Below are 14,783 nucleotides of genomic sequence, written 5' to 3' on the forward strand. Positions count from 1 at the left end.
CCTTGAGAGAGACCTATCCCTTCTAGCCCTACTTTCAACTCTTCCTGGAGGAACAAAGAGGGGAGCATTGTTGTCATCCTCCTCATCCTCATCTAGGGGATAACAATGGTATAACAATGCTATAGACATAGCTGCATGGAAGAAAAGTAACTGAGATAGCAATGGCTCTATTTTTCACTCCTTGTCACCGCCCGGTTCCTGCCCCCTTCTTCCAATGACAGGTGACACACAGCACTGCCAGGAAAAAGGCGCTGCAAGCAGGGGTGGGGTATTGACGAGAAGCTCTGAACAGATTCGTCCTTGGCGGACCTTTGTTTCTTGTGTAAGACCGAATTTTCGAGTCTAGATTGACCAGTTTGGCGACTTTGTTAACTTCACTTTAGGACTTATTATCCCTAGTGTCTAGATTACACTATCTGTTCGTCCGTCCATCCGATCATCCATCCATCCATCCTGCCCGTCTGTCCATCTGACCAACCATCCATCCATCCATCCATCCTGCCCGTCTGTCCATCTGACCAACCATCCATCCATTCTGCTGTCCGTCCGTCTGTCTGTCTGTCTGTCTGTCTGTCTGTCTGTCTGTCTGTCTATCTATCTATCTATCTATCTATCTATCTATCTATCTATTCACAGAAAAAACCATAGGTTTCATGCACGTTATAGTTAGGAATTGGCATTTAAAAAACCTTTGAAATTCACTGAAAAAACCATAGGTTTCAGGCACGTTATAGTTAGGAATTAGCATTTAAAAAACCTTAGAAATTCACTGAAAAAACCATAGGTTTCAGGGGTGTTATAGTTAGCTGGACATTTCCCTCGTACAAAACCCTAGAAATTCCCCTGTTATAGTTAGTTCAGCTAACTATAACTCGCGCCGCCGCAATGCACTGCTGATGACGTCACATATTACATCACTCATGACATGGTCAGTGACATCACTGATGACATCACTGATGACATCTCAAATGACATCACTGATGACATCACTGATGACGTCATCCATGTGATAAATTAGTGCATCTTCTCACACCCTAATATAACCTTTGATACACCGACTCAAAATTTCAAATGGCCATTTTGACAACCATAGATACTCCAATACCAATAACTACACACCCACTCATTGACTTTTAGGTCTACATACATGTCCACTCACTCACCTGTACAGTCACTCATACTTACAGTCACTCTGTGCATTTATACACCTATATAGACACTCACACACCGCCAATCATCCATTGAGGTACTGACACATCTAGTCAGTCATGCAAATAATTAATCACAGTCCAATTTACTCACCTATACAGTTAAACACACTCAAGTTCACTTACTCATAAAAATACTAACAAATTCTGTGTCTTCCTGCAGAAAAACAACTTGCACTATGGCGCATACAGCCACTCTCAAAATCACACACTCTCACATATAGATAGTTATATACTCTTACACTGATATACACTGCGTTTCACATATGTAGTTACTGACACATGTACAACTGAGAAATACATTCAATCACTAACACACCCATACATACACTCACCCAACCATACAGTCCATCACAGATGCACTCTTAAAACCATGCACCCACTGAATCACCCACTCACACATCTAGTCACAGAGTCACACACACCCTACCCACACAAACACTCATGCACCCATACAGATACTCAGACAACCAATCAATAACCCTTATAGACAATCATATAGCTATTCACAAAACCATGCAGCCACTTATACACCAACACACAGACACATACAGACATTCACACAATTTAGTCACTAGTCTGCAGTAAGATACATTTAATGACTCACTTATAGAGTCTGTTACACACCTAGAAAATCATCCATTCACACACTTGTACACATTTTTCAACAGGCCTTTCCCTATATATATTAAACATCTTAAAACTGTTCAGAAACACATACTCAATGGATGATGTCATCAGTGATGTCACTGACCATGTCATGAGTGATGTAATTTGTGACGTCATCAGCAGTGCATTGCGGGGGCACGAGTTATAGTTAGCTGAACTAACTATAACAGGGGAATTTCTAGGGTTTTGTATGAGGGAAATGTCCAGCTAACTATAACGCCCCTGAAACCTTTTTTTTTTCAGTGAATTTCTAAGGTTTTTTAAATGCTAATTCCTAACTATAACGTGCCTGAAACCTATGGTTTTTTCAGTGAATTTCAAAGGTTTTTTAAATGCCAATTCCTAACTATAACGTGCATGAAACCTATGGTTTATTCAGTGAATTTCAAAGGTTTTTTAAATGCTAATTCCTATCTATAACTTATCTCTAAGGATATCATGAAAAGCATTCTTTTTTAAAAGTAGGGTGCACATTAGTTTTGTGGAAAAGCATCTTTGTGATTGGTTAAGAAAAAGCAGTTTCAACGTGGAGTACATATCATAGGATAAAATTTGCTCAGCTCAACCACACCTGCTACTTGCATTTGGAAGGCACTGTTGGAACTTAAAACAATCATGAACTTTTAACCTGTACGTGTCGTTAAATGTTCAAGAAAATGCTGCAAAAAAATATCGTTAAGTTTTAAAAAAATTATGAACTTTTAACCTGCACGTGTTGTAGAATGTTCTAGAAAGTGTGTTGATAGAATACGTTGCACTTCTGACTTCTATGTGTTGTTGAATATTAAAAAAACGGTTCATATGGAAAATTAAAAAGAAACCAATAGAGAAGTTTTGAAACCTAAAAGAATCAAGGAACTATTCTAATTTATTCTTTACATGTATTTATGTGTGCAGCAACAAAATTATAGACACAACAGCACTAGGAAGAGGAAGAAGCAGGGAGTGGGGGGAGGGGGAGATGGGCAGAATGGCACACATGCACAATTAAGTACAACACACATATAGACTAACAATGGCCAAAATGAAACACACCAACAAGGAGCACAAGTCACACAACCCACCAACATCACACCACTAAACGAGCATAGAAGTGAAAACCACACTGCATTCAAACAGGATGTGTACAAAAGCCAGTCGTTGGTGTTGTGGGATGACTGCGATCGTGGTCATCATGGATGAGATGCCCAGCATGTGGCACATGGTCGAGTTCACTGTGTGTTATGTTGCCAAACGGCTGCTCCTCCCTCCCACGAGCCCCCACACTTTTGTACGGTGCCCTGTTGTATCTCATGCACTCGTACGGCACACCATTGTAATGCCTATTTGCGCATGTCCTGCTACATTCCAACTACACCATCACAGTGCTGTTTGGAGGTGGTGCATGCCACTTTACAACATCGACTGCTGCGGCTCTTGTAGCAGACCACACCAGAACACAGAGACACACTTACCGCACTTCCTGTACACGGACATGTCCGAGACACCCCGTTCCCCTTGCCGGATAGGCACACCCCTGCACTGACCTGTGAACACCAGACCAGCACACGCCAGTCGTGCATGCAGGAGGATGCGTGCTTAGCTACACGTCCAGGCTCACTGCCAACGCTGAGGTGACAGCACGCTGTGATGTTGCAGGGCTCGTGCCTATCATGCTAAGACAATGACCACAGGGACACACTTACTAAGATGTGGGTTTGTGGGGCATTGGCGGTCCTGGAGTTGTTGAGATGAGTCTTCTGGCCCTCATGGGTATCCCTGTATCATGCTCATTGACTCTATGGCACCTGTGGGTGTTCTGGTGTGGCTCTTGGCTGTGTTCTCTTTCATGGTGCAGGTAGTTGTCCTGCTTAACACCAGCAGAAAGCAGGTGTAAAATCCCTGGTGCTAACGTGTCTTATCACAGGAATTTGTTTCGCATTGCAATTGGTGTTAAAGTTGTGATGTGATTTTTTTTGTGTGCAGAACAATATACGAACTGAGCAGTGTATCTCGTCAAGATCCAGCACCTGACGCACTATTCCCAATCAATATAAATACAATGAGATTTCTTAATAGATTTTGTGTGTACACTGTAAGTGCAGCCAATACCTCAGTGCAATTCAATACAGGATTTTAGTATTTAGAATAAATTGGAAAGGTGCACCTCGTGTCTTTTTGCACGAGAACGGCTAGTCTCCATTTTATTATCAGCACTTTAAGGAAGTAAAGTTGAGATAAATCTAACACACTGTTGGACAGGCCACATGAAGGGCTTGCTCCCTGCCCGCATGACAGGGCCCGAGCCCTGGCCCTCCAGGCGTTACCCACAGAAATCACCCGCACCCCGTCTCCCGACGGAACTCCTGCCCCCGGGCATCTATGTATCATGGGGCCGAACCACTACCGGCTCCCCCGGCCGGTCCAGCCGCCATCTTGGACACTGCACCACGAGGCCGCATGGCCTCAGCTCGACCCTAACCCTGGGCCTGGCCAGGCCCCGACATCCCGGCACCACCATCCACCCAGGAGGTGAACGGACCACTTGGCAGGTCGATGGGAGAAAGAAGTGTCGATGGCTCTACCCCGCCAGGTGCCGATCGCCCTCCAGCTCCCCCGGGCGCTGGCTCCACCCCCCTGCTGGGTGTCTGGACTCCCTCATCCCGGACCTCCCGACCTCCAAGTGCGAGGGTCCGGACATCAAAGGGCACCAGACCTATAACTAGGGCAGCTCCAGAGCAGGAAGGCAGTTGTATCCTGGAGTCGAGAGACACCGAGAAGAACTCATCCTTGACGAACTACCGGCGCTGCCGTAGCCCTGCCTTGCGAACTGTCGTCCTGCCTGCTGGCGCTGCCGCGGCCTTCTACATCCTCCATCCTCGTTGGGACCTGCTGGCGCTGCCGCGGCCCGTTGTAACTACCACCTTCGTCGGGACCTGCTGGCGCTGCCGCGGACCGTTGTAACGACCACCTTCACCGGGTCCTGCTGGCGCTGCCGCGGACCGTTGTAACGACCACCTTCACCGGGTCCTGCTGGCGCTGCCGCGGACCATTGTAACGACCACCTTCACCGGGTCCTGCTGGCGCTGCCGCGGACCGTTGTAACGACCACCTTCACTGGGACCTGCTGGCGCTGCCGCGGCCCATCCCAGCTAGAACACCGAGCTCGAGGATTGTGAGCTATCCATCATCGCATCTACCAGATTGGTAATCAGACTGTCCCGCTACCCCCTTTCCCAAACCAAGAGACTAGAATCGAGGGGACCCCTGAGTCCAGACCTCCTTGTACCATTCCATCGTACCTTAAGAAATCGCTTATAAAGAACGTTAAATCCTATCCTTGTGTGGTGTACATCTGTGGGGGGGAAGTTACTTGTCTGTACGATCGCTGGAGACGGCTCTCCCCGGAGACCTCTCCCCTTGTCCTCGGCCGACCCTCCCGGTCCGTCTAACATTGGTGGCCAGCGGCGCGATCCGAATCAACGCGTAATCGTACAGAGAGTAGCTCACCCCACGACAAAACCACAATGTCAACCAAAGAGAGCGGATCCACCGAGAAATTCCAGATGGAGAAATTGGAAGAGTACAGCCATCGTGAACTGAAACAATTTTGCATGGAACTAGGCATTGCTACCACCGGCCTGAGTACCAAGGACGATTTCAAGCACGCCATTGAGTCGTGGGCAGAAACCAGGGTCGCCAGATCCCCAGACCGAAACATGGCCGCATCAGAGAGGAACGCCACGGCTCCCGAGGAGCGAGGAACGAGCCTTTTGCAGGAAGAGATCCAAGAAAGAGAGAAAAACAGGCTACATGAGTTAGAAATGGCACGGCTCAAAATGGACGGTGAACTAAAATTAGCCGAGCAAAAACTGAACCTAAAACATCTGCGGCTCCGAGAGGAACGGGAAGAAAAACAGAGACAGAGAGAGCTCGAAGAAAAGAGGTTAGCATACGAACACGAGCGCAAACTGGCAGAAATAGACCTACGGAAGCAGAACAAAGAACCAGAGGTGCCCGAGCGACCGCGCACCCCGGGAGCAACAGAAAAGAAAGTCCACATCCCCAAGGATGTCGTTCGAGAATATGTCCGAGAGGACGACATACAACAGTGGTTCAAGGCCTACGAGATCGCCATGACCTCCCACCGGATCGATCGAAGTGACTGGGGAGCCGGCCTGTGGGGGAGGTTCGTCAACGAAGGCCGCGATGCCCTGCTACAGCTCCCAGACCATCAGATGTCATCCTATGACCACATGAAGGCTGCCCTCCTCAAGGGGAGAGGTCTCCGGGGAGAGCCGTCTCCAGCGATCGTACAGACAAGTAACTTCCCCCCCACAGATGTACACCACACAAGGATAGGATTTAACGTTCTTTATAAGCGATTTCTTAAGGTACGATGGAATGGTACAAGGAGGTCTGGACTCAGGGGTCCCCTCGATTCTAGTCTCTTGGTTTGGGAAAGGGGGTAGCGGGACAGTCTGATTACCAATCTGGTAGATGCGATGATGGATAGCTCACAATCCTCGAGCTCGGTGTTCTAGCTGGGATGGGCCGCGGCAGCGCCAGCAGGTCCCGGTGAAGGTGGTCGTTACAACGGTCCGCGGCAGCGCCAGCAGGACCCGGTGAAGGTGGTCGTTACAACGGGCCGCGGCAGCGCCAGCAGGACCCGGTGAAGGTGGTCGTTACAACGGTCCGCGGCAGCGCCAGCAGGACCCGGTGAAGGTGGTCGTTACAACGGTCCGCGGCAGCGCCAGCAGGTCCCGACGAAGGTGGTAGTTACAACGGGCCGCGGCAGTGCCAGCAGGTCCCAACGAGGATGGAGGATGTAGAAGGCCGCGGCAGCGCCAGCAGGCAGGACGACAGTTTGCAAGGCAGGGCTACTGCAGCGCCGGTAGTCCGTCAAGGATGAGTTCTTCTCGGTGTCTCTCGACTCCAGGATACAACTGCCTTTCTGCTCTGGAGCTGCCCTAGTTATAGGTCTGGCGCCCTTTGATGTCCGGACCCTCGCACTTGGAGGTCGGGAGGTCCGGGATGAGGGAGTCCAGACACCCAGCAGGGGGGTGGAGCCAGCGCCCGGGGGAGCTGGAGGGCGATCGGCACCTGGCGGGGGAGAGCCATCGACACTTCTTTCTCCCATCGACCTGCCAAGTGGTACGTTCACCTCCTGGGTGGATGGTGGTGCCGGGATGTCGGGGCCTGGCCAGGCCCAGGGTTAGGGTCGAGCTGAGGCCATGCGGCCTCGTGGTGCAGTGTCCAAGATGGCGGCTGGACCGGCCGGGGGAGCCGGTAGTGGTTCGGCCCCATGATACATAGATGCCCGGGGGCAGGAGTTCCGTCGGGAGACGGGGTGCGGGTGATTTCTGTGGGTAACGCCTGGAGGGCCGGGGCTCGGGCCCTGTCATGCGGGGAGGGAGCAAGCCCTTCATGTGGCCTGTCCAACACACACTATTCAGAAGTTGGTGCAAACTGCAGATATCACCAGTATTCCAGCAATAAGTGCTCCAAAATTTAACACCATGGTGGACTCCATCAAATAACAGTAATAAGAACAAGAAAGTGTCACACAGCAGTTAAAAGAACAACCCAAAACGTTATTAATTTTTTTTTCAATCTTTATTTTTTATAATCATAAATATGTAAACGATAAACTATTTCCAAACTTTATTTTTTTATTAACATATATATGAACGATAAACTAATAAACAAAATGTAACAACAATAATACAAATCAACAAGGCGGAACACTCCTGTGGACACCATGGATGTCGACGACAGACATGGAAAATCAGAAAGATTGTTACAAAAAAAACAACATGGTATTCTCAAAAAAATACCACAAGAAACAAATCACAGATATATAAAATGCATACAGCTAACAAGATGTTATAAGTTTAACTTACAAAAACTGTAAATGTTGCCGCTTTAAAATATTTACCGAATCTGAGGAAATTTTTTTGCAGAAGGCACCACGCCCACAACGTTTTTCTTCAGTGATGAGGAAATTTTTTACTTTTCCCAAGGGGCAAAAAAAAACAATGCCACCTTGATCATGCACAAGATTTTCAAAAGAGTTCTGTTACGAGGGGATCCTAACAAAAAATACTCATGTGGCACGGCAAGTATGATGAAACACCTAAGGACCCTTCATCCGAACAATCTTGCACGAGAAGAGTGCAAACAGATGAGAAACACTCCTATTCTGTATCTGTAAAAAAGAATCACAAATAAATGTATATTAATAACTTTCAAGATTATACTATTCCATTACTGTACAAACACATTTTATATAAATACTGACTAAGAAACTATGTCCCTGAACCACAAGTGTGACGATGGTTAAAACACTAGATGCATAGTGCATACTACTTTGAAGCAGTTCATGCCCTAAAGCCTACCTCACTAAAACTCTACATGCTAACTGACTAAATGATTACAGTACTATAAGGAGACACACTGGGTGAGTGACATACTAACTAGGGAATTGAAGGTGTGAAACACAACTGTGTAGGTGATTAGACGACTGCATCCATACTGCATAGGCGTTTAAAGCAGTCCATGTGCTAAGGCTTGGCTCACTGCATGACTACTTGGGTACTGACTGAATAATTAGAGTACAGCAAGGAGAGTGCCTAGGTGAATTTATAAGTGCTAGGCTTTTCGCACAGGGAATGGATTAGTTCTTGGTACTGAATGGGTCACTAGAGGAGTGCAAAGGCAGTGACAAGTGCTGGACTGTATGGATACTGACTAGGACATTGAAAGTGTGAAAGACAAGTGTCTGGGTGGTTAGAAGACTGCATGCATAGTGCATAGGGGTTTGAAGCAGTCCATGTGCTAAGGCCTGGCTCAGTGCATGAATACTTAGGCACTGAGTGAATGATTAGAGCACTGCAAAGATAGTATCTTGGTGAATTTATAAGTGTTTGGGTTTTAGCACAGTGAATGGATTAGTACATGATGCTGAATGGGTCACTAGAGGAGTGCAACGGGAGTGACAGGGTGTTTGCTGGAAGTGTATGGATACTGACTAGGGAATTGAAGGTGTGAAAGACAAGTGTGTAGGTGGTTAGAGGTCTGCATGCATAGTGGATAGGGGTTTGAAGAAGTCCATGTGCTAAGACCTGGCTCAGTGCATGAATACTTAGGCAGTGACTGAATCATTAGAGTACTAGAAAGAGAGTGTCTTTGTGAATTTATAAGTGTTTGGGTTTTGGCACAGTGAATGGATTAGTACATGCTGTTGAATGGGTCTCTAGAGGACTGCAAAGGAAGTGACAGGATGTTTCCTGGAAGTGTATGGATACTGACTAGGAAATTGAAGGTGTAAAAGACAAGTATATAGTATGTTAGAACACTACATGCATACTGCATAGACATTTGAAGCAATCTATTTGGTACTTAGAAACTGACTAAATAATCAGACTACTTCTAGGACAGTGCTTAGGTAAAACTTTTACATTTTCAGTTCTGCCACAGTGAACAGAATAGTACATGGTACTGCACCTTAGTGTCAAACCCTGACTCATTTTATCAATGCATAAGCAAAGACTACCTTCTAATGCTACTAAAACTTGACAACATGACAGGTTTTAAAAGAGTTTTTCTTTTTTTTTATCACTATAAGCAACTGTTGCCAACCAGTAGACCCACAAGGACTACCGTTTTTTTGAGAGATTCCTACGGTGTTTTCTATGTCAGGTGGAATATCAAAGATATTGAGGAAGACGCCTCACTCACATAATAGTGACATGCTTCATCGTAGGCGTTTTCTCCACACCCAGATAAGATGACACTATCTGGGCGGACTCAACCAAAGATGTAATGGGAGTGCTTATATAAGTTGGTAACTGGTTAAGCAGGGAACCAGATTTTTTATAAAATAAAAATACCTACAAGTATACCCCTACTCGACCTTTATTCTGGGGCACTTGTGGTACCATTAAAAACCGTATGTTGGGGTTCTTTTGAACTTAATTTTATTCAAAAATACCCTCATTTAAGTGCCAACATGTTTCGGCCCTCGTTAATAGCCCAATCGGGTCTGGGGCCGTCGTCAGGGCGTTGTATTTCTGTTCCTTAATTTAAGTCCCTGCCTGGTCTTTACACATATACTTCATGCATACCAAAAGTGAGGCCTAATGCACTCACCTGCACTTCTTGTATTCGAGCTCCAGTAGATTTTCTGTAAGAGGTAGAGAAGAGAATATACACATATGTGTATAGTTATATGCATCATTTTACTCATGTGCCTATAACGTGCTCTTATTCACTATAGTAGTGTTGAGTATATGTGCACCACCCGACTAAGTGCTCACTATTTTGATGTTGGTAAACATTTTTTGCCTAATCAGCTGTACATGCCACTCTGCATATTGCTTTCACCACACTCTGTGATCCATGTCAAAAACTCTGTGATTCCTATAAAAATTCTTTTCATTGTGAAACACATTTCCCGCATGAATCTTTTACAATTAGAGATTGCAAAACACACACGTGCTGTTGTAATATCCTTTCTACAAATTTGCAGTGGTTTGGTGTGCTCTATGAATTCTTCCCGAAGTCTCATTATATTCTAAATATATTTATTTATATCTGCCAATTTGAAATTATACTATTGGCTTTTTTGAAATATTGCAGTGTTTCTCACCTACTAGTGGATGCTTCCTAGCATCACGCAGGAACCGTGTGTCAGAGTGGCGTCCTGTAGTCACACACTATATGGGACAGATGATATTTATTACAAAAGCCATATCTAATATGTTGTAAGAGATACGTTTCACTGTATAACATTGTTCCCAATTATTCAAAGTTTTGACCTATTCGTACTGTGTTTCATTTCATTTTTCTTTTTCTTTGTTTATCGACCCTAATCCTGATGGTGCAGTGTTTTCACAGTGGCCTTTCTATGACTCACGTACCCCTTACTCATGAATCGGTTAGGGAAACTCCGTATCACCTTTCTACGGCGCCTCCTATATTTGTGTTATTGTCTATGGCAGTTATCAATGTAGCTCCTTGTTTATTGTCTATCTTATACAGGGTGCACGGTTGGATTTTTTGTATATGGACCAACCCGTCACTACATGAGAAAATTAGTGCAGTAAGTTTCCACGTGACTTCCTCTTGTCTTTAAGATACTAAATATAACGTGATTCCTTTTAAGTCTCAGTGCAAAAAAAATTGTCGGGATGTTATTTCCATAGAATGTCTGCGGTACATATGATAAGTACTATATATAAATCACGCAGTCTCTGGACTAGTGTAACTTACTTCGTCAAGGATCCGCCACCGCTTATTCGCCTAGTCGACACATCGCCTGCCGTCGAATACGTTATAATTCTGATGGGCGTCTTAAATAGCGATTTCATGACAACGGGCCTGTTAAAAGAGTTATCTGCTAAAAAATACACGAAGTTACCAAATGCTTCTCTCACAGTGCTTCCCAAATGCACACAGACTCACAGTGTGATTCTAGACAACAACCACTATACCTAGGAGTTTACCAAATATCATTCACTACTGTGGAAGTGGTAAGGGAACTGCACACAATCTTCATATTTCAGGACTGCACTTTTATGTCAAAGCCTGACTCATTTAATCAAAGCATAAGCAAAGACTGGCTTCTAATGCTACTAAAACTTGACAAAATGACCGGTTTTAAAACAGTGATCTGTCAGCAAATACACAATGTTACCAAATGCTTCTCTCACAATCCTTACCCAAATGCACACAGACTCACAGTGTGATTTTAGACAAGCAACACTATCCTAGGAGTTTACCAAAACTCATTCACTAGTCTGGAAGAGTTAATGGTACTGCACACAATCTCCATATTTAAGTACAGCACATCAGTGTCAAAGCATGACTCATTTAATCAACGCATAAGCAAAGACTGGATTCTAATGCTACTAAACCTTCACAACATGACAGGTTTTAAAACAGGTATCTGTCAGCAAATACATGATGTTACCAAATGCTTCTCTCACAGTGATCCCAAATACACACTAACTCACAGTGTGATTCTAGACAAGCACCACTATCCCTAGGAGTTTACCAAAACTCATTCACTACAGTGCAAGTGGTAAGAGAACTGCACACAATCTACATATTTCATGACTGCAATTTACTGTCAATGCCTGACTCATTTAATGAAAGCATAAGCCATAACTGTCTTCTAATGCTACTAAAACTTGACAACATGACATGTTTTAAAACAGTTATCTGTCAGCAAATACAAGATTTTCCAAACACTTCTCTCACAGTGGTTCCCAAATGCACACAGACTCACAGTGTGATTCTAGACAAACAACACTATCCCTAGCAGCTTACCAAAACTCATTCACTACAGTGGAAGTGGTAAGGGAACTGCACACAATCTACATATTTCACGACTGCACTTTAGTGTCAATGCCTGACTCATTTAATCAATGCATAAGTAATGACTAGCTTCTAATGCTACTAAAACTTGACAACATGACAGGTTTTAAAACCGTGATCTGTCAGCAAATACACAATGTTACCAAATGCTTCTCTCACAATCCTTACCCAAATGCACACAGACTCACAGTGTGATATTAGACAAGTAACATTATCCTAGGAGTTTACCAAAACTCATTCACTAGTCTGGAAGAGTTAATGGTACTGCACACAATCTACATATTTAAGTACAGCACATCAGTGTCAAAGCATGACTCATTTAATCAACGCATAAGCAAAGACTGGATTCTAATGCTACTAAACCTTCACAACATGACAGGTTTTAAAACAGGTATCTGTCAGCAAATACATGATGTTACCAAATGCTTCTCTCACAGTGGTTCCCAAATGCACACAGACTCAGTGTGATTCTAGACAACAACCACTATACCTAGGAGTTTACCAAAAATCATTCACTACTGTAGAAGTGGTAAGGGAACTGCACACAATCTACATATTTCACGACTGCAATTTACTGTCAATGCCTGACTCATTTAATGAAAGCATAAGCCATAACTGTCTTCTAATGCTACTAAAACTTGACAACATGACATGTTTTAAAACAGTTATCTGTCAGCAAAAACACGATGTTACCAAACACTTCTCTCACAGTGGTTACCAAATGCACACAGACTCACAGTGTGATTCTAGACAAGCACCACTATCCCTAGGAGTTTACCAAAAATCATTCACTACTGTGGAAGTGGTAAGGGAACTGCACACAATCTTCATATTTCAGGACTGCACTTTTGTGTCAATACCTGACTCATTTAATCAACGCATAAGCAATGGCTGGCTTCTAATGCTACTAAAACTTGACAACATGACAGGTTTTAAAATAGTTATCTGTCAGCAAATACACGATGTTACCAAATGCATCTCTCACAGTGGTTCCCAAATGCACACAGACTCACAGTGTGATTCTAGAGAACAACCACTATACCTAGGAGTTTACCAAAAATCATTCACTACTGTGGAAGTGGTAAGGGAACTGCACACAATCTTCATATTTCAGGACTGCACTTTTGTGTCAATACCTGACTCATTTAATCAACGCATAAGCAATGACTGGCTTCTAATGCTACTAAAACTTGACAACATGACAGGTTTTAAAATAGTTATCTGTCAGCAAATACACGATGTTACCAAATGCATCTCTCACAGTGGTTCCCAAATGCACACAGACTCACAGTGTGATTCTAGAGAACAACCACTATACCTAGGAGTTTACCAAAAATCATTCACTACTGTGAAAGTGGTAAGGGAACTGCACACAATCTTCATATTTCAGGACTGCACTTTTGTGTCAAAGCCTGACTCATTTAATCAAAGCATAAGCAAAGACTGGCTTCTAATGCTACTAAAACAACATGACCAGTTTTAACCCCTTCGCTGCTGCGGACATTCCGCTGCAGCGCTGGGGGGGGCAGGGGGGCAGCGCGGCGGGCCTGTGCTCATGACGGAGCCGCTCCGTCATGAGCCACAGTTGAGCTGTGCTCATGACGGAACGGTTCCGTCATGACTCCGCCCATTTGCGTTGTCGCCCCGCACAGGCGGGGAAACAGCGCCGCGCAGGCGGAGCGGCCGCCGGCAGGATTGTCATGACGGAACCGTTCCGTCATGAGCACACGACAACCGTGGCTCATGACGGAACGGTTCCGTCATGAGCAGGGAAGGGGTTAAAACAGTTATCTGTCAGCAAATACAAGATGTTCCCAAATGCTTCTCTCACAGTGGTTCCCAAATGCACACAGACTCACTGTGTGATTCCAGACAAACAACACTATCCCTTGCACTATACCAAAACACATTTCTTCATCTAGAAGTAGTACTACATTTTAGTAAAGAAACATAACATAACTCATTTCACAAATTCATAAACAATGACTGGTTTCTAATTCTACCAAAATATAAAAACAACACAGTTATCTGTCTGCAAACACATGAAAACACAAATGCTTATCACAAAATGGTTTCTACATGCACACACACTGTCAATAAGATTGTAGAGAAAAAAAGTACTCCCTACACTTTAGCAGGAGAAATACATTAGTCTACATACATCCCCTCACAATTAAATACCTCATCTTTCAAGTTCTTTTGTAGATTAAGAAGTATATCAGTCACTCACCATAATTTATTTTACAGAATCTCTGCACTGTGCACCTCTCAGCAAAAACAAAGAATGGAAAAGTTTCCCTTTCATTTTCCACACATATACATGTAAACATCAAATCACAATCCTTCACACATAAACTCAAAAGCAAACACACATTTCTATTGGTTAAACATTTCAACCCTTTCCAACTGAAATACATTTCAACCCTTCCCCCAATCTGCCTTCTGCCTGTTACCATAGAAACAGCTCATGGAACACTGCACTGAGCTCACAGGTCACAAGTTCAGCACACAATGTTACTAAACAAGACAGGAAGTGTGCTTGACTTT

Source organism: Triturus cristatus, chromosome 4_1, assembly GCF_964204655.1.
Source record: "Triturus cristatus chromosome 4_1, aTriCri1.1, whole genome shotgun sequence".
NCBI lineage: Eukaryota > Metazoa > Chordata > Amphibia > Caudata > Salamandridae > Triturus > Triturus cristatus.